The sequence below is a fragment of the Sinohyriopsis cumingii genome, chromosome 11, assembly GCF_028554795.1.
Source record: "Sinohyriopsis cumingii isolate HCF-2022 chromosome 11, ASM2855479v2, whole genome shotgun sequence".
NCBI lineage: Eukaryota > Metazoa > Mollusca > Bivalvia > Unionida > Unionidae > Sinohyriopsis > Sinohyriopsis cumingii.
In genome coordinates, this window is record NC_142971.1 from 48,333,828 (window position 1) to 48,356,506 (window position 22,679).

Consider the following 22,679-nt stretch of genomic DNA (forward strand, 5'->3'; position numbering starts at 1 on the left):
AATTTCTTTGATCATGCGACATATTCAAATAAAAATTCTGTCTAGGTACCGCTGTATCGGATGATAATTATATTGGGAATAAGGGCTAATAGATGCACAGAGCAAGGGATCAAATCTATTAAGATCGAGAGGATGGAAACCGTCCATTTATCGTGTATCAAATAGCAGGCTAAACAGTCCTTTTTCTTAATTGGGCGCAAAACGTGGTTGAATTGAGGGGGGAATCATAAAGATCATATCAATCGAAATACAATGCGGTTTTCTCCCCCCTGTTTTAGTTGACTCTCCAGAAGGACACGTTTCAAAAGGTTTATAAATAATCAAATTTAACTGGTTATCAACTTCTTATATGCACCTCAAGTGGTTATTTTTGATACATTTTTGCTGTCAATCAGTGGGGTAACCTCCTTAGATCTGGTATCGAATCCAGTTAGGAATGATTAGTTTTCTTTTTCAGATACCGCAAATCAGATGATGTACGTTTGAAAACGTAATTAGTTAAAATGGCACTTGGTTTCAAAAAACTTAAAAAATATCTAAACCCGGATTGTGAAGCACGAGGTTACCTCACGTCACTATGTTGTTCAATTGACACTCCTTTAATTTAATTAAAATAACAAATCTATAATTAAATATTCACTAGGCGGCAGAACTTTAGTTCATTCATTAATATTCGCTCAGTAAGATGCTTCTCGCAAACCGGCTTATTGGCCGGATTTTTGGAGTCTTCACCAGTTTACTGTGCGATCTTCGAAAAATGTATATAAAATTATAACCGCGGAATAAAGCTGAAATAACTATAGTTCTCAACCTTTTTACTTTTAATTCGTGTAGGTTTCGAATGGTTCGCTGAAATGTTGGTTTTGATCACGGCACTCGGTAACTGACTTAAATTTAAAAAGAACAATAAAATAATTAAGCAATAAATATCCGTAGAAAGTTCAGATATGTGGTATATAAAATGACCTTGTTTAAGCCAATATTCACATTGCTGTACAGAAAGAGTTTTCCGACCTTTCCAATAAAATCTTTCTCGCAGAACACGGTTCAAAGAATAACCAATATAATCTTAATTCTATGAGTATCCTATCGATTAGGAAAAGAAAAGATATTAAGGCATGACATTGCATGCAGTCGAGCAGTTAGCACGTGTGGCCTAAATATGTCGGCGACAGCGGTTTCGTTAGTTAGGAGCCTACCCAGGGTTATTATCTGTTTAACTTCACTTTTCAATGCCTCAAGTTCATGAATGTGCGAATTATTTTAAAATTCAGAAGAGCTATAATTTATCATAAATAAGCGCACACTAGTACTGCAGGCTCCAAAACAGACATTTTTATGCACGCAAGCTCGACCGTGACAATAAATTCTCCCTGCCATTTTATTTATATCAATGCTCTATGTCAATAACACATTTCGGCAAAGTGCCATATCGCCAAGTAATGCGATTTTTTGGGTTGTCCATTCATTTCAGCAAGAGACTGCGCTCCAGAATCTATTTTCCGATTCTTTCTCTAGCCGGGAAAAAGAATTCTGATAAACCATTCTCAAACCAATTTTATTGGTTTAACATCATGTCCATTCATTGCCACTAACAATGTTGCACAGAAAATTACTTGACCTCTGCCCAGCTCGATTTAGTGACGTCATTTCCGATGGAATGCAAGTGTTACAGATGGCTTACTCGTTCAGTCTTATGGGCTGTTTGTGATGAGAGTAAATTCGATTCGTTCATACGTTCTCTGGCCATGAGATGCATTACATTACCTTTGTGTCAACTATGGGTATCATCCGTCTTCTCTTGATTGAAATTATTAACAAGACATGACTGATGCAGAGGGAACAAACAGCTAACGACTGAAATTATCAATAGCCTTAAGTTAAACAGCTGCTGCTGCTGATATCGACGATGATGATGAGAGTGATGAGACAAGGAAACGACATCATAATTACGAATATATGTATACAGGGCCGGCGCTATCATATAGGCAAACTAGGCAGCCGCCTAGGGCGCTGATTTCAGGGGGCGCATATTTATTTATTTTTTATTGTTTATAAATTTGGAAATTGATATTTTCCGGGGGGGGGGGGCCAGAATCTAACCTTGCCTAGGGCGCCAGATAATCTGGCCGGGTCTGGCGCCGGATACACACACACACACACACACACACACACACACACACACACACACACATATATAATCCATATAATCATCTACCCTATTTTATGAACTTTATCAGTTCCACTGTTTGTACGTTTCTTTGTTAAAATCGTGTATCCTTATTTACAATCTGAGATCTTAACTTAAGAAAGTACTTACCGTTTGATGCCAAATCGTGACTTTAATCCATATGCATTTCTAAATAGAAATTAAGCGGCTTCGTGAATTTACCTAATGGTTAGCTAATGTTTTCCCCGTCGCATACCGCATATATATTCTTCACGCTCTGTCTGTCTGTCTGTCTGTTTTTAATGATGATATAACTAGTATATCACAACAACCAAGCTGGAGAATCTGCATCTTGAACGGAATAGAAACTTGCTACAATTCCCCCACCCCCCTAACTCTCAGACAGGAAGGATTAAGTGGAAATCAAAAATGCGAGAAACCTGTGTGCGAGCACTTGCATGCATGTGTGTGCGTGTCGTGAGGTGGGGTGGGTGGGTAAAAACGTATGAGTTCCTGTGGCCTCATTATCCTTCCGATCCTGGCAGCATCTCCTCGTCAACGTATTGTTTGCTTGCCGCATCTTGCGATTCCACAGATTTCACCTCGGATTGGATTAATGTTTAAAGAACCTCTAATCAGCTCTTACGCACGAGGCACCCACTTGGTCATCATATCGTTTATTTGCTGCTCCTGAGGGGTATATATATAATTCGCCACGAATAATATTGTTTAAAATCATACTCAGTTTGCCATACATCATGTCGCCTTTATACTTTCTTAAAAGTGGGCATCCACAAATGATTTGTTTTTCGCATCTTGCAGAACGACATGATCAATCAAACAGCTACCACTCTGATCCCCAGATCCCTAGTCATATCGCAAGTATTATTGAGCCTAATTGTGACACATCTTTGAAAATCTTAATTGATGTCCTCTCTCAGAGAATCGGGACACACGGTCAATATCAGAACCTTCTCCGAATCTGGTTAATGTACTCGCTGTTCAAGTGCAAGCAACGCTTTTCGAGCTCCTCGTGGTTTGGCTGTGGATGTTGATGGCCCCATATTAATCTGGACGGCACCCTAGCCTTGCAATATTCTTGCATCAGAAACCAACACATGTTTGGTCCGCCTTGAGCTTCGATGTAGCTCACCACAGTGGAATCAGTGTTTGTCGAGAGGCTCAGGCTTCTGGCTATATGGCTTCTACACTGAGCGCCTTCTGCATCTCTTTGCGCATGACAGAGAGAACGCGATAAAAAATGACAGGATGGGTACCAACGGATTGCTAACAGGGGTGGTTGCTTTTGTAATCAAAAAAGAAAACGATAGTGCTAATAATTCATGACAACGACACTCCCTCCAGTTGGACTGAGTCTTCAGCAACTCGGACAGTCGCATCAGATGATACCCATCTCATTTGCTCCTCCCTGCTTAAGTGCAGACATGGTACTGTAGGCGGCTTAAGCTCCGCTCCTATCGCTAGCACAACTGATCGCAATGGTTGTCTCTGGCGGTATTAGTAGCTAGCACAAATTTTCGGATTTTCAGGGACCAGTTGAAGCTTAATGCCTCCCACTGCGCCTTCTCTGTATCCACGTACCTTGTCTAGTGAGGTTATAGAGTAGGTAACAAGTTTCCCGTTGATATCGTAGGCCAGGTTTGTGTTCTGTATCCAGAGCATCAGTTTTCGTCCAGGATAGAGTAGTCGATATAAAATGGCCCTTTACACCAGGCTCCAATAATGTATCAAAATGTATGTCTCAACACTGAAACAAGAACAATCCTTGCCACACTGTGTCACTTGGCCGTTGGATGTTAAGTCGGGGTGGAGCATGATGGTGGTCACCAACAGCCGGACTACCATCAACCAAGACCAGATGATCGTTGTAAGGTACCCCAACCCGAAGACTGATTAGAAGATAGCCCCAGTCTTTCGTTTTTGTTGGCGCTCACCTTTGGAACCGTAACTCTGGTCGACTCCAACTGTAGTATTTTAAAATACCGCGGTCGGGGCATAATCAATAAGTTTTGCGATGAAGGGGGTGTAGGTGGCATCTTTTGGATGAACCGATATCTGGGGCGTGTGCAATGATCTTTGGCTTACCGCCATGGAGCGTTTCAACACCAACTACTAGGGTATGCAAAATGCTAATTACTCCACAATAAGCGTGGTGGCCTGTAATACCTTCGCTGTCACCCAGCCTAAAGTCCCTATATGGGCCACCTATGTAGTCGATTTTTCATAATACTCGACTTAAGGTGTTGGACGACCGAGTGCTTTATTACAAGGCAAAGCCTTATGACCGCCTTTAATTCAGGATCCGTTTGAACATGATCATTCAACGCATGAACGGAGAGGCAAGAAAGCCATCATCAGCCTCTAACTGGAACTTGACAATGTGACCAACGCCGAACTTATCTACTATATCAAAAACCAGTAGGGGGACGAGTGGTATTCTTGTATATTCGGGTGGTCGGGTACCGCAAAGTCGTGGACAACAAAACGACACCAAATTGAGCATCGGCCGTAAAAGGCCCGCCCTGAACCTGAAGACCACAGTCATTCTCTTCATACCCTGGTTTTCTCTGAGTAAAATCCAACGTTTGAGGTTGCATGCATTGTGTGCCGCGCCACGGTACATTCCTATTGTGTGGTAGTGGATAATTTAACGGTTTACCCCCGATGAGTAGTATGCAGACATAGCATTTCTTGACAAATTGGCGGTGTTTTAACTCCTTGGGCTACTATCCTTTGGTTAGGGGACACCGGATGAAGAAGGTAACTGCCTCTTTGCCGCGATACAGAACCCGGTCTTTGTTAAACTCGTCGTAGAGGACGACTATATAGCAGAAGACGCAGCGAACCCGTTCCGCCCATTTTCTGCGAATATCTATCTTCCAGTTCTGTTGGCGCCTATCATGGCACGTTTTACACATCGACATTCACGTAGATTACCTACAGGACTTGTATCAGTCAATCGTGCTTTGTTTTTTCCAGGGTTCGGCCTTAAGGTTCGCAGCGGCTTTACACTTTCTTGTGGGTCTCAGTAATTCATCCCAGCTGTAAACGTTCAGGCAGCGGTGGAGGAAGTGCATGTTATGCTTCTGTGTTATTGTTTATCCAGACATTGTGTCTTCAGGCGACTTGTCACCGTCGAGGACCTTAAACGGAAGGTCTATCCCCTCAAAGTTTAGAAAGTTTGCGTCTGCCTTGTATATGGCTGATAGAAGACCCACTCTAAACAGTGGTTATCGGAGTTTTTACATTGATGATGGAGCTGGGTTCAATGGGATTTGAAATGTATCCTTGCCCTTGGCATGGGCGTTGCTTTGAACAGTTGAAGTCATGCGATATGCTTTTGATTCACAACATTGTCTTTGGAAATCTCCTCTCCTGCCTATTTGACCTCTCGGAGGTCGTGAAGCGGCTCTGCGCGCGCGCGCGTGTGTGTGTGTGTGATCTGGATTTGTAACATAGCTTTAACAATATTTTAGTCATATCGCTCTTTATAGTGATGCCTAGCACTGGGGCATAATGCCGTAGACATGTAGCATGATGTCCCACCCAGTCAAATTCTCCTTTCACCAGTCTGACCAGTCCTAACACTAACCTCTTAATGCTGAGCGCCTAGCGAGGCAGCTGTTAGTACCATTTTTTTAAGTCTTTGGTATGACTTGGCCTCGGATCGATCCCACGACCTCTCGTATCCGATGCAGACAATCTAACTAATACGCTACCAGAGCAGTCGTGAAGCGGCTGAAAAAGTAGGCCATGACATAGATAACTTTACGCTAGTCTGTCGCGGCATTTTCAAGCTACACTGATAGCACGGGGCCTAAATTGGTGCGGCCTGATGCTGGTTTTTGTTGATTGTAAGGAGCTCTTGGCTACTTTTGTTCCTTAATTATACGAGTATTCATTCAAGATAATCCCTGTAATAGAAAGTAGTATTCTAATCCAAAAGCATTCAGTCAAGATGTAAAAGTGTATTAGTAGTTGTCTGGGTCACCTGAGACTCCTATGATCTCATAGAGACATTTTGGCCTGAACATTTATCGCCCTAAAACAGTGGTAAACCTCACTTGGGGGAATAGAGGCTGCTGTGACATAGTACCAGTGTTCGAGTTGACCTCCATATGTGCCACTACAGGTGCGTATTGGAAATCTTATGTTAAAATGGACCTATATGTTCAACATGGGAATGTGTTTAGAGTAAAAACGAGAAAGAACATACACTCGCAGGTATATATAAAACCTAGACAAACACATAAACACAAAATTGCGCTATGATTGAGAAGCATATAACTTTTTTAGAAATGTGTGATACCCTGAAAAGGACCGTTTGTTTTCTTCTACACTATTTATTCCAATATTTATTTATTAAGATTTTGTTGTGTTGCTGTCTTCCCAGTAGGGATTCGATCTGAATGGCCCAATTTTCTATTTTATTTTTCGTTTAACTTTATCCATTTGGTTTTGAGACGCTGAAAGTTACTTTCTTCTTATGCTCCTCCTTTTCTTTTCTCTCCAGCTGGCATTAAATCTTCTCTACTTCCTCCGCTATTATTTTTTTGAAAGACGTTTTGTGTTTGAAATGCAGACATCAACCAGCGAACACAACTTAGTATATACCATTAAGCCTCTATTCTTCTTGGTTGACAATCAAAGATACTGAAGCACGCGTCGCTTTTTATGTATAAAGCCTGAATGTGGTAGAAAACATCCCTTACTCAAAATTATAATTCACACCAAACGGAAGATCAAAGTTTCTGAAAGTAATATTGCGTGAAACAAAAAGTAACTCTGTATTTTTACATAGATCTTTTCGTTGTTCGGCTCTGTCTGATTGTCTCTGATTGTCGACTGCCTTTCCAGGCTCTTTTCCAGTCTACTGTTTCGTTTTTGTCGGCATATGTTTAACCCACGAAGATGGCTGAGTGCAAAACTCGTCTGGTCTTTGGAGTTGTTAATTTCGACGATTCTGCTTTTGGTACTGAAAAGTCGTCCACCAATAACACTTTTCTGCGTCCTCTCCTTTTCGAAGGTGAAACACAGGTCATGTGAAGTGTGGCTTTTTCATTGGTGATTTGAAAATTTTAGTTGGATTGTTTGACTTGTTGAATTCTGTTGATGGCTTTTGATAGTATCAATTTTGCCTCGGGTGTAAACTTGATCCAGATGGGAATTTCAAACTGTTGTGATGAATGGAGATCGTCTTATTTGGACTGGCATTGTTGTTTCAGTGTCTCTAACAAGGAATCCCACAAATCGGTGATGAAACCTTCTACTTAATGGAGCAGCACTTCGGACTTGAACTCTTTAAGTTTGTCGCAGAATTGTAACCGAGTGGGTTTTTGGACGAAATGAACAAGCCAAACACAATGTTGGAAAGATGGAAATTTATGAATGAGTTAATAATGATAAATATATGATGTAAAAATACAATTGAAAATAAACAAAACAAATATTGAATAAAATGAAGTGCAGATCAAGAACCCTCATGGGCTGCACTTACCCCTTAAACAGTATGTTGTTCAACAAGAACAAAATTATAAAGATTCAAAATAGTCCTGGAAACAACTTAAGATTCAAAATAATCTTTGACACACCTAGAGATTCAAAACAATCTTTGAAACAACTAAAGATTCACAATAATCTTTTGACACAACTAAAGATTCAAAACAATCTTATCATGACTAAGATTCACAATAATGCTATCACAACAGATAGCGTTGTTTTGGAAGCTCCAGATGACTCCATGAAACTTTAGACTGCTTCGTACAGCTTCGGACCGCTCTAGTTATATTCACTATAACATTTCATATACATTCACGGCTACAGACATGGTCAGCTACCATAATAGACAGCTACTATAACAGTCAGCTACGAACACAGTCAGAATCATCTTCCAATACAGAAACAGCTTCCAACACAGACACAGCTACTGCCAACACAGACACAACTGCCAACACAGACACACAGACGCACAGACGCAGCTACAGATTCACATATGCAGCTATAATAAAACCAAATGGGACATAATAGTTTATGCATAATTTGCATATATATGATATTACTTTTAAAAATCTGCGTTGTAATAAACATTATTACGTGATAACACAGTACAAACCGAATAAGCTTTGCCTATCAAATAAATAGAATGTAAATTTAACACTTACCCCTATGGCTGGAGAATAAAGGAGAGTGTATACTCCTTGACGTGATCCAAAAAATGACCAGTGTGGTTTTTCGGGAATCGTCTTACTTAAATCCATAGGAGAGTGAGTACAAGTCGGGGTAGAATACCCGTGCACCTCATGTTAGTCATGATACCCGACACAAGTAATCTGTGGCTAGGTACATGATATACAGTCGCTTACCTGGAAAAACACATTCACCCTATATAACGTTGTACGTATGTACAACGAGAAATAGTCTAATTGTTTTCAGACAAAACCAAGTTATTTCTTTGCCTAATTCTGTGACAAAGTTTGACCGTGTAGGTGTAAGCTGTGGTTCTAAATTTTCTGGAAGTGCGTTTTTGCGTCTCTCGAATTTGGCAATACTTTTCGGGTGTTGCAGAAAGACCATTTTGTGGTAGACTCTCTTTCTCTAGGAGTAGAAGTGCAGGGCGTTGATTTCGGGCTCACTCGTGTAGTTTTCGATGTGAGCCTTATACATGAGGCCAAGCGACATATCATTGCCTATTGATTTCGTTTGTTTTTTCAATGGAATTAAATGATCGTTTTATCTTATTGGGAAGAAGGTAAGTGCTTGCCTAATTCCCTCGAGATTTAGAATAAAGACTCATTAATAATCGTTCATATTTCCTATACATGTAATGAAAAACACGGTCATCCCAATAATACACCAATACGAAACTATATTAAAGATTTTACAGATGTCAGAAGATAATTCCTCGTGAATTCAGCTGCAAACTGAGGGACAAAATACATAATAAATCTATCAATAGCGACAAGATTCTTTCTGCCAGTGCATCAGAAAATCAAACATCAGAAGGAACGTGATTGATTTTAAACTGTAAAGGAGTTTACATTGTGTATACCATGTGTTCATTTCTTTCTAATGCATTTTTCCGTCTGCATCGATATATTCATTTCCCCCAATGGATTAAATGTTAAATTTTCACACCAGAAATCGAAAACTGCTTGACGCTACACTAGGCTTAATTTATATGTCGATCAAATACATTGAATTGTTTCAGAGTATCCTTTTTGAGCATCGGAATCTCTACAAATATCACTATATCTAGTACGTGGTATCGTTTTTTACTGAATAAAATTCAAGACCGAATCGTAAAACAATCTTATTATTTTTTAATACACGTCTTTCATGTGTAGTTTGGCACGTATAAACAAAGAAAGAATCATGTATAAATCTATACCAAGTCTTGGAAATAAATAATTCTCTCTCTCTCTCTCTCGTGTGTGTTTGTATGAGAGAGTTTGTGGATATTTGGGTTAAGGTTTTCGTCTTTCAAGACCTATACTTACACGTCTTAAAGTATTGCTTGCTTCGTATCATCTCTAAACAAAACGTATCAACAGTTAAACCAAATGATACAACTAACATATTTTTGTCAATTAGATTTTGTAAGGAAAGAGAGTATATGCAATATTTTTTCATTTACACATGGCATATATATTTGGACTAAAATGATGCAGTTTTTATTATTTTTAAACAAAGAACAACACATAAAACTACATGAACAATATATTTTATGAATGGGTATTTACATTATAAATGGGTAATAATGACTTGGCTGAATTGGTAAATATCTTATGAATGGGTAAATACTCTATGAATGCATAAATACTCTATGAATATATAAATACTTTATTGAATGGGTAAATATTGGATGATACGCAGATACATTATTGAATGGGTAAATATTGGATGATACGCAGATACTTTATTAAATGGGTAAATATTGGATGATACGCAGATACATTATTGAATGGGTAAATATTGGATGATACGCAGATACTTTATTGAATGGGTAAATATTGGATGACACGCAGATACTTTATTGAATGGGTAAATACGTCATGAATAGGTAAATATTTTATAAATAGGTAAATACACAGTTTTTATTTACTGCTATTTATGGATATATCAATGCAAGATTTTGATGTAAATCTAATGTACTCTGTGCTGTGTTGTATATTATTTTATTAGTATCATATATGTCGATGTTATTTTTGATTTGCAGTTTCATTGAACAAATAAATAAATATGAGTAGGTGTGTGTGTGTGGTAGCAAAAGACTCACAGATGCGATGCCCCATATTTATGTCAGGTACTCATCCTGTAGGTAGAAAATGACCAATATCGTAGCCATTGATAGTAACCAAAAATTTTAGCTATTGAAACACAGCATTGAAACATGAGGTTACTCTTTCTGATTATCTTCGTGAATTTGGTCGAGGACTGTTAAATGTGGTCTGAATATCTTCCTGTATTTGGTCGAGGACTGTTAAATGTGGTCTGAATATCTTCCTGCATTTGGTCGAAGACTGTTAAATATGGTCTGAATATCTTCCTGGATTTGGTCGAGGACTGTTAAATATGGTTTGAATATCTTCCTGGATTTGGTCGAGGACTGTTAAATGTGGTCTGAATATCTTCCTGTATTTGGTCGAGGACTGTTAAATGTAGTCTGAATATCTTCCTGTATTTGGTCCACCTCAAGGGGAGATAACTCTGTTCGCGAAACTGTGAACTGTATGGCGTCAAGCTTGCGCAGTTCAAACTTATTAATGGCGTATTATAGAAAAGACTCAACCCAGCAAATCAGAAACTTCACATCTCTCTCTCTCTCTCTCTCTCTCTCTCTCAATAAAACCAATACATATTGACATCAACTGCTGTGTCGCTTTCCACCATGCTAATCATCACTCTCTAAACCATTTTCAAACCATTTTAAATGTGTCATCACGGTGCCAACTACCTATCACATACAATAATGTTGAGGAAATTAATTGATCCCCTTACTTATGGCATAATTTGGTGTACACCATCTCAGATGGTAATTTAAATACACTCGTAGAAAATTGACACTTAAATTGCTAAGAGCCTTCTTTTTTCTTCCAAATGTTAAGAAAACTTCAGAAATCATAATATTCCAAGAATTAGGATGTGTTACACTGGGTTTTGTCCATAAGTATAATACAATTGTGGTTTTGAAGGATATACATTGTGAATAAAATTTAATAGTTTACAAAAAAGAGAACATTTGTTCTCAGTTAAGTCGGCCAAAGTGTACACTTGAAGAACACAAATGTATGAGGTTGCTATGGAAAAATAAACTGATTCAACATATGAGTCGCTTACCTTTGCTCTATGGGGCCCGGATGACTGAGTGGTCTAAGGCATTTGCCTTTTCATATGGACATAGAATACAATTAATGTTACAATATGTTCTCTACATTTGTTTCTCAGTACTGACCTTTCCACTGTGTGACAACCAATACAAATCATTTGTTAATCTAAAGTACCTTCAAAGATGACTTAAAGGTGAAGTTATTGTCCAAATTTGACCTGCTCGTTTTTTAGATGATGGACTGTCAACATAGCATCATGTAAACAGAATACAGATTTCATTTCCATGTCATCACCAAGGCCTTATTACTCACTGTGCACTGTCGCCGAATTATACACGGACAACCACACCCTGAGCTCATATTCTCAAGAATAAACAATTACCTTTAAATCCCTACCAAAAATGCATAAATAAAACTATATATCACCGTCAGAATGAGAGAGGAAAGATGAGAGAGGAAAAATGTTCTAAAAATAGACTAGAACTACATTCGTGGGTACTGAACTGGAAGTATTAATTGTGACCCGATTCCATATCACACACATCACAGCCCTGCGCGCGTGAAATCGAGTCTCGGCTCGACCAAAGTGGACGTGTAAGAAAGGTTGCCAGTAGCTTCCCGTAGATCAGTGGCTCATCCTGGGGTCTTCTTGAATTCTTCCTCTACCACATAAATACCCCCACATAAACCTTTGATTCTTTTTGTTTTTGGACGTGTACATGTGTTACCCCCCCCCCACTACCGCAACCACTTTGTTTCAGGTCAAATTGGATTGTCTTGTGTGTCCTGCTCATTGATATTTTTAACAAAACATGGCGGGTACAGAAAAGAGATCGATGACTTCAAAATGTTTATAAATAAATCTAATTTAAATTAATACTAATGGTGTAGAGAAGGGGATAATAATAATAATAATAATAATAATAATAATAATAATAATAATATGATGATGATGACGACGACGATGATGTATAAAGAAAGAAAAGATAAAAAAGAAGGAAAGCATAATTTACAGTGGCATGTATAAAATTAACATATTTTTTAACTAACTTGTTGTTTTTATTATTATATATGAATACTTGCCTAACTTGTTTAATTGAGTATATCGTTTTCACTCTATGTGCATTTCTTTCATACAGTCGTGTAACGCTACACACAATGTGGCGTATAGGACAAAGCGGTTTATTCTGTTTGGTATCAACCCGTAACTCTAATTCATAAGCATTTCTTAAAAGAAATCCAGGAATTTGTGCACATAGCTATGTGCTTATTTCAGCTTGCCTCGGGAATTGGTCCCCATCGAATTCGAACAGAGCCATTTACTTCCAGTTTTCTCATTCTTTTTGCACTTGTTAAGGATGGTGTTATGTTATGAACTAATCGCTACGTGACTGTATTAGTGTAATTCTAACTAGATTATTTTGTATAATACTGTGTTTGTACATGTCACATGGAATCCAGAGGAAGTCTCCTCCAGAATAAAACTTAAACAATCACAAATCCAACAGCTGATAGGTCCTCTGAACAGTGTGGGGACAAGTGATAATTTACATGTAACAGTAGCGTCTTCTCCACCACAGTTAAATACGAAATTGCTTTTTACATTTTTTACAGGTTATCAAATAAATCACATCAGTTGATACGCATTTAGTGTTTTAACGTAGAGAAAATACTTCTTTTGTACTGGCGCTACTAAAAGAAGTACTTCCTCTTCTATTTGCACCTTGAGAGCACCGATGTCTGTTACATTTAAATGATAAAAAATATCTTCTTTTATTCTCTGTCTTGCAAATTCTTGAGTCTTCTATAAACAAGAATTGGTTTACTTTTGTAAAGAGTTTTTATTTGATAAATTTAGGAGACTCCAATATTTATTAATTGTAAGGCCTATATTAGGTAATGAAGGATTATATTGTAAAATAATATTTTTATCCTTTATAAAAAATATAATTGTATGTATGACTGTTTGTCTCTATTTTATTATTATTATTATTATTATAATATATATATATATATATATATATATATATATATATATATATATATATATATATATATATATATATAGAGAGAGAGAGAGAGAGAGAGAGAGAGAGAGAGAGAGAGAGAGAGAGAGATATTTTTATATTCTATTTACTAATCACAGTAATATATTTCTATTGTAAAGTCAGAGTGGATTCATTTTTTAATTCACAACGCACGAAGACATCATTCTAGTTGATATTGGACCTGTTTATTACGAATACAAACAGTTGATTTACATGCTTACGATAGTGCAATATGCATGTAATAGATCTTGTTCTGTATAGCTTACAAACATTTTCCCACAAAATTTGGATATATGTAGTATGGAACGTCGCCTCTGTCAACTAAACATTATAAACTGTCAGAGAATGAGGTTTGTAAAGACAAACATACGTAAATGCATACTCTCAATCTTCTACATGCCATGTTAACACACGTATTGAAAAACATAAAATGGGATATGTCTAGCATACATGTATTCTTTTCTTTTTTTTAAATTTTGGTTAAGGTCTTGATTGCCAGATCATGCAGAGGCTGAAATGGCAGTATCACGAACCATTTTACTTAATAATTGTTGATTTCTTTCTTAAACATACACTTGTACAAAAGCATCAGCTGAACCTAACCTTGTGCAATAAATCTTAAAAAGTACATTGTGACATGTCTCTTGTAAAATATATTTATTCTTGTTTAGAACATTGCTATTTGTTTGTGGAACTAAATGCCTCTGAATACGCTAATTCCACTTTAAACATCCTGAAAGGTTACTTCCATATTATTGTATGGTGCCAGCCAACTTACTTGTATAACACCACTATTGTGTTAAATACTGTACGTATCAGTATATCTTACCCCTCCAAGCTGTCAGCGATCAAGATACAGTAGCTTATGTTCTTGTAGAATTCTTAAATACTTTGTGGGTCGAAGATCAGTTTACTGCATTTTCGCTACTTCACAATGCTATGTGTAACGTTTGATGTTCTATGCGTACTTGCGCACTAAATATAATTTTGAAATCCCCGAGTCTATACTATGTTTGCTTCATTTCACTGCAGCATAGTTGTATGATATTAAATAAACGTATACTATCTTTCTTCAGGTCTGACCTGATATCAGAACCAGGTGGAAATGTTGGATTACCTCAGATGCCCCATCAGTCACGTGCGATTCAAAGTTCAGCACAATGTTTCATATTACCACAACGGGACAGATATTACAAATTTTTGGTTGCTGATCTCGGCAAGCTTATTGAATTATTCCATGAAAAATTACGGAGGTCTCTCATCACTTTGAGTGGTTTCAGTATGCTAATATATATCATAACAACAGGCTGAGTACCTGACACGATAAAGTTGGCATACAGCACTTGCCAGTCTTTCTTTAGTGAATACCTATCAAAATGTTAAAAAAAGCATACCGTACTATGCCTTGAAATTCACCAAGAACGATTTGCTTTAACTGTTCATGGCTCAAGCAATGTAATTTGTTCAATTTCAAATTACCAGTTGTTTTAAATTGTGTTGACTTGCTAAGTTTGCTCCCTAAATTTAAGGTGTTGATTTTTTTTTTGTTTCTTCTGTAAATTGAATTAATATGTTCCAAACGTTTTGTATAAATGGTAAACTTTTATATAAAATTCTACAAAAGATACAATTATCTTTTTGCCATTTCTGACCATTATTCGGACATAACTTATCATATATTGCAACTCTTTGTTTACGGCTTTGAAACATTCCTAAAATTATGGAATAAGGATGGAAACATGATGGAATCATGATGGACTATCAAAAAGTAATTTGGAATTTTCAAAGCATTTGGTACATAAATTGCATCTTACTGAATGCAAACATTAAACTATGTTTAAAAGCTCTCAAACTTGAAAATTAAGCAAATTTGATGAATCAGGTTGGACATTGTGCATCATGCAAAATTAAATGCTTTAACTAAAGTTTGTCACAACGTGACAGTCTGATTTGACACACCTGATTATTTACCAGCAAAGGGTGACAAAGTTATGTTATGTATAGTTGATTTAATTTATTTTTTATTTAATTTATTGGTTTGTTTGTTATATATGCACGCTGCATCATTGATATACCACGAGATGTATACATTTTTCATTGAAAGGAAACGAGGCTTGCCCGGGTTTCCTTTTAATGAAAAATGTATACAACGAGTTGTATATCATTGATACATCGTACATGCTATACATATATTTTATTTATACCACATCAAAGTTTTCATTTTATATGGGAGATAAAACTGACGGCCACAAACAGCGCACTTTAGGGGAGTGAACTCTTCACAACCCCTCGCATGTATGTACGCTCACAAAAGAAGTTCTGTAGTTATTCATAATTTCCTGTATACTTCACTCATATTAATTCCTATATGTTTCCTTTAGCAATATTAATGAAATGAAAACACAAGGTTGATAGTTAACATTCAAAATATTTTTAATAATGTGCATGCAAACATTGAATTTGCAGCGTTCGTTGTCATGAACAGTAACAGGGCGGCCATTTGCATCTATATCAACAGTACGGCATAGCCAGAAACATCAAAATAATGAAGGAACAATAGGTAATTAAACAATTTAACCTTAACCATATTTCATTGATATGGTTTATGTCCATATTTCGCTATTCCTACTGACTGTCAGTGTCACTTTCAATAATTCTCCTACATTTCCGCTGTGTGGGCCCTGTTTGAGAATTCGCCTGTTGAAAGAAGTTGACCCAGTTAGGGATCTCGTTTGTTTTCCGTTAGGTTCATAACAAACATATTTTGTACGGTGATGTTTGATCCGTAGAATGGATTGCTGATAATCTTATTCTGCTGAATATTACACGTTTGGGAACTTGAAATACTGCAGTCTGCTGCTGTGCAGTTGGAAATTTATTTCTTGTGGGGGTGGGGGTTGACATCATTATTACTTGGGTGGCCGGTGTTGCTCAGGTAATTGGAGTACGTCTCTTGTTGTTTGTCACTAATGTTTGAGTAGCTGTTTATAGACTGCACGTTTTTGTGGCCAGAAATTTGCATGATATCACTTGGGGGAATGTTTTTGTCTCTTAACTTCTGAATTAAGTACTTTTAAGTATTTTTTGACTGCAAGAATTCTGTCACTAGCCTTACATCAAAAAGTGTCTTTTTTAAAGTGTTTGCATTCTGCTTACTTTCTATAAATTTCAGTATATCATCAGGCTCATGGTGTACAAATCTGTCTTCCCTAACACAATGATCATTTTCATTTACAAATGTCTCAGCCATGTCTCTATCAATCTCTCCAATTAACTCACAGTTTAGTAGATTAAATGTTGCTTCATCATCTTGCTCCTTATCTTATGTCATTGTTTTCTTTTTTCCACAGAGTTCCAGTGTTTGATTTTTGCCAGAGGGAGAGACTGGAAATAGCAGTGTTGACAGAGATGACAGCAGACGACACAGGGTGGAGTTCAATAATATTTATTTCCTAGATTGAGTATTGTTGGTTTGTTTTATATAAAAATGTTAGTTTCTATAAAAAAATATTTTACATGAAAATCATTTTCTTGTTATTTTTTTTTTCCTTTTTAAATGTAATATTACAAGAAATTCATATCCATGTTTAGAGAGTATAATAGCTATAAAAACATCTTCATTATGCGTATTCATACGCCATGGGCAAATCACAATTTGATATACCAGTACTATTGGTATATCAAGTTGCTTTATACCAACACTTCAAAGGCCATGTTATTTTTAACGGATGTGGTATATATATATATATATATATATATATATATATATATATATATATATATATATATATATATATATATATACCATTACACGCTGTTGTAATGTAATTTTATTTACTGGAATTTGACATTTTCCAGAAATTAGTTTGATCTGACTGTTCTTCGTGAACATCTATTTTTAGAACTTTGTATCGTAATGCTGACCTACTTCCTGGCCTTGATAAAGAACCAGCCAGAGTTGAAGTAAACAACTTCTTTTTTCATTCATTCTTAATATGGGATTTATAGAGTGAAATCGAGGTTGTACTGGATGTACGTGACTTTAGACATGTAAATAGCCTCTATTTCGACATTGTGGATTTACCGGAATTGCGCAGTAGTCAGATTTTACAGTGATATTTTGAGAGATAAACTCAGTCAGGCTTTTAAACACGTGAACGTCAAGTTGTTAATTCTGTTTGTGACCAGTTTGAGTTAAACTTCTATTTTATGGAATTATTATTTCTTTTTCCTCGGAATATTTAAGAGCTGATACAGAATTCTCGGACAAAGACATTTATTGAAATTTTATTCGGAATTCAAACACCGGGATATTATTTTATGTGGTTCAACAAAGAACTGTAGATACATCAGTACTATACTGGTTATAGTATACGCCATCGCCTTCCATTTCGGATTTCGTCAGGACTCGTACTCAAATTCATTAGAACACTTTATTAATAGGACTTCTAATTTGTAATTCTTGGATTATTTTTGGATTAGATTCTTAAAACCGTAAGTTCTTTTCCTCATTTTTACCATGTTTTTCAAGGGAAATAAATTATTTGTTAAATTTTACAAAGCTTGTTGTCTTCACTTTTTTCTTGTTACTGTGTATGACAGCCTAAATACGTAACAGTCCCAGGTTATGCCTTTATCGACCAGAACACAAAACTCCATAGATGTTGATCAGCTGTGAAATGTACATATGTTGGGCGAGTGATATCAGCTTTTTTGATGTGTATAACGGGTTGGACAAAACCCCTGCATTGCTAATAAGTACTGACAGCTAGGAAGTGACTAATGAAACTGAGTAATGAAAATTAATGTCGACAGTGGTAAAAACGTTAACAAGAAAATTACTTATTGATCGACTTGTTTCTTGTAGAATATTCAGAGCCATGAAAACAATTTCGAGACCCATCAAATTCTTTTGAAACAAATAAAGTAAACCGATAAGCCACGAGTATTTGTTTCCTATTGTATATAAACTAATGTATAATAAATCGAGACTGATAGTTTCAATGTGAATACTCTTCCCACACATATACTAATTTGAAATGGATTTAAAGTTCAGGCTCGATGTTTGAATATGTAGAAAGAGTTGCTATTTTATTAAATGATGTTGCAATGCTTCGCTACGAACATTACCGAAAGCACTCTTGGGACCACATTATACATTACCAAGTAAAAACCAGTATTAGAAAGTCAAGCAGTTGTAAAAGATATTTACACTTTTTCATGAATAATTTAAATTTACAACTATATTCGAATATCTTTTAATGATTATATTATTTCTTTTTCATGAAGTAAGTGTAATTTGTTAAAAGGTTTGTCAGTTACATTTTATTGCTATGATTCACATGTACAGACCATATATCAAACATATTAATGGAGCGTATGTGTGTGCAATGAACGCTAGCGCCTCTAATTGATTTCCGGTGTAATATTTCGACCACCACTCAAGAAGACATCAAATGGTACTGTCAATACTTTTTGACGTATGATTTCTGATTTGTTTGTCCACCCAATAAGCAGTAGTCCCCATCTCCTGTATCATATTAATGGTTATTGCCAGTGTTAGCCAATATTAGATGTTATTATTTAATATCCTGTGTAATTTACGCCCAAAGAATGTGGCGGACGCTAAATCTATAGCCATGACCTCTGAATTATCACCCATGTAAACATTTTGAAATAAAATCTATTCATATAGATCCAATGGACACGAACACTGACAATGAATGCTTATTTTACAGAACTCTTCCCGGCGTGGTAGTTCCGCCAAGAAAAATATTTCATCAGCGGTCATTTTTTCCCCAAATGGCTATTTTTTCCGACATATCGATTGCATATGTCTGTGATCAGATGCGTCTTACAATAACGCCTCGAAATTTTGCAATAACTTGTCAAGCAAATCTGCCAGACTGCCTAGTTATATAAATGCATAAACGAAATGTTCCCAACGATTATGCAGGAATATTGCGCTGCCGCAAGATGTGGAGCTTGTAAATTAGTGATTCAAGCAGAGTAGACTTGAGTAGACGATAAAGCATGAGTTGTCATAGAATATGTGGCATGATATGATCTTATTTTCTCCTAGTTTCTCCTCACTGTTTTTTTTTTTTCTTCTTTTTGTTCAACGCAATATTTTCTTCCCCGTTCACTCTCAACTAAACCTAACAGGTAAAGTACCTAAGAATTTCTTTGTCGTTATTTCTTTTTGCTTTTTCCCTTCAACATCATTGACGCCATTATTTTAAATGAATACGTTATGATTGAGAACGTATGCAATTATTCTTCGAATACTTATTTACCTCTTTCTTTCTTTCTTTCTTTCTTTATGTCTTTCTTTCTTATGTTTTAATGAACCATTACATTTTTAAAGAGAGGTGAGAGCAAGAACTTGCAAATAAAGAGCGAGAATCAACAAGTTTAGTAAAATTAAAGAAATAATTTATTTCACTAGAATGCAAAGTGAAAAGTTGGAGAAAAAAAGAACTTACGTCATTAACATTAACAGAGCCACACTCAACTCCCTGAATAAGAACACCAAGACTTCTCAGATATAGGAAAAGTACATGATAATAAATGACTGACAAACTCCTGTGTCCCTTAAAATTTTAACAGAGACGGGATTAGCAGAATCGTCCATAATTAACATAGACACTTTCAACACGAATGGTTTATAATTCTCCATAATAAAATCAAGCCGAGGTTTGTTTCACCCAACAAACGTATTGCTTTCAATACATGACCATGACCTTGAAATCTTAGAAATAAGAATCTTATGATTAGCTCTGTCTTTATTCTGATATTTACTTTTAATCTATAGAAACCACACATAAGGTGCCCATTTTTCTTAATATAAGTGCACGTACGAAGAGGTGTCTTATCAAAAGACTGATTTCTAAATGTTGTGCCAGACTGAGATTTGGAAGTAAACGTATGAGACTGAGATGGCTTGTTACCAAACAACACAAGCTGAGATGAAAATTTATTGACGATTGAATCTTTAAAAAGTAAGCACAATATGAACCAATAATCACACTATGAACCAATAATCACACTTTGTACTAACAAGCACACCTTGTACCAATAAGCACACTATGAACCAATAATCACACTTTGTACTAACAAGCACACTTTGTACCAATAAGCACACTATGAACCAATAATCACACTTTGTACTAACAAGCACACCTTGTACCAATAAGCACACTATGAACCAATAATCACACTTTGTACTAACAAGCACACTTTGTACCAATAAGCACACTATGAACCAATAATCACACTTTGTACTAACAAGCACACCTCGTACCAATAATCACACTATGAACCAATTATCACATTTTGTAATAACAATCACACTTTGTACTAACAAGCACACCTTGTACCAATAATCACACTGTGAACCAATAATCACACTTTGTACTAACAAGCACACTTTGTATCAATAAGCACACTATGTACCAATAATCACACTTTGTACTAACAAGCACACTTTGTACTAACAAGCACACCTCGTACCAATAATCACACTATGAACCAATTATCACATTTTGTAATAACAATCACACTTTGTACTAACAAGCACACCTTGTACCAATAATCACACTATGTACCAATAATCACACTTTGTACTAACAAGCACACTTTGTACCAAAAAGCATACTATGAACCAATAAACACACTTTGTACCAACAAGCACACTTTGTATCAATAAGTACACTTTGTAGCAATATGTACACTTTGCACCAAAATCACATTCTGTACCAATAAGTACAGTTTGTAGCAATTCGCACACATTTTACATAAATAATCAAACTTTGTACCAATAAGAAAACTTTGGACCAATACGTACATTTTTTACCATTAGGTACACTTCGCATCAATAAGTAAATTTTGCACTAACAAGCACACTTTGTACCAATAAGTACACTTTGTACCAATAAGTACACTTTGCACTAATAAGCACACTTTGTACCAATAAGTACACTTCGTACCAATAAGTACACTTTGCACTAACAAGCACACTTTGTACCAATAAGTACACTTCGTACCAATAAGTACACCTTACACCTAACCTCCATTGTTGCGTTTTCCTTGTTCAAGCTCGCCATAAACGTTTTTCTTGAAAGCTGTTGGTTTGGCATGCAAACTACAAGGCCTGTCCATCGCAACCGTGATTGCATCAAAATGGTGCAGATACTGGTAACGCTTGCTTGGGCAAGGACCCAGTATCCGGGATCCTGTCATGCCTCTTGATGTTTAGGAGTCTTCTGAGGCAAGTAGTGGGGAAGTGGTTCATCTTCTTGGGATGGCGCCAGTACACTGTCCAGGTTTCGCAGAAGCATGATAACACGGGGAGTACTATCGTTCTGTACACCTTCAACTTTGTCTGAAGACTAACACCTATTCTGTTCCAGGCCTTGGCGTGTAGTCTGCCGAATGCGGTGCTGACCTTTGTAATCCTGGCATTAACTTCGTCATCTATTACGACATTCTGGGACAGAGTGCTGCCATGACTGGTGAACCTGTTCACTGCACTGTTTTTAGCCGTTGTCTGTGAATTTTGGCTTAGCTTAAGTTTTCTTGGGGCCGGCTGATAAAATATTTCAGTCTTCTTTGTGTTGATCGTAAGGCCCTACTTTGTGCAAGCATCAGACAACTTGTCGACGCTGCTTTTTATGTCTGTTTTTACCTTAGGTTTGCTTGGAGCCTCCTGAGGTTGAACATTTTGCCATCAATTCAGTATATGTGGCGATCTTGTCGACCAGCTCGCTAAGGGTTGCCCATGATGTTTCCACATTATGGGTCTCCAGAGGGGTGAACTGAAGATGGTTTTCTAGCGTGCTGACAAAGATCGATTTGGAGTACGCGTTTTTCAGCTTGGGAATGTTCTGCCGTTTTGGAATCTTCTTGCCTTGCTTGCGACTTTTAGGTTGGATTCAGATGTTTAGCTTGGAGACTACAAGGTAGTGGTCAGTCCAACATTCTTCACCACACATGGACTTGTTCACCCGTACATTCTGCCTGTCCCTCTTTCTGACTATCACGTAGTCATTGAGATGGCAGTGTCTAGATTGGGAATGCATCCATGTCGTCCTATGGAGGAGGAAAACTGTCTTA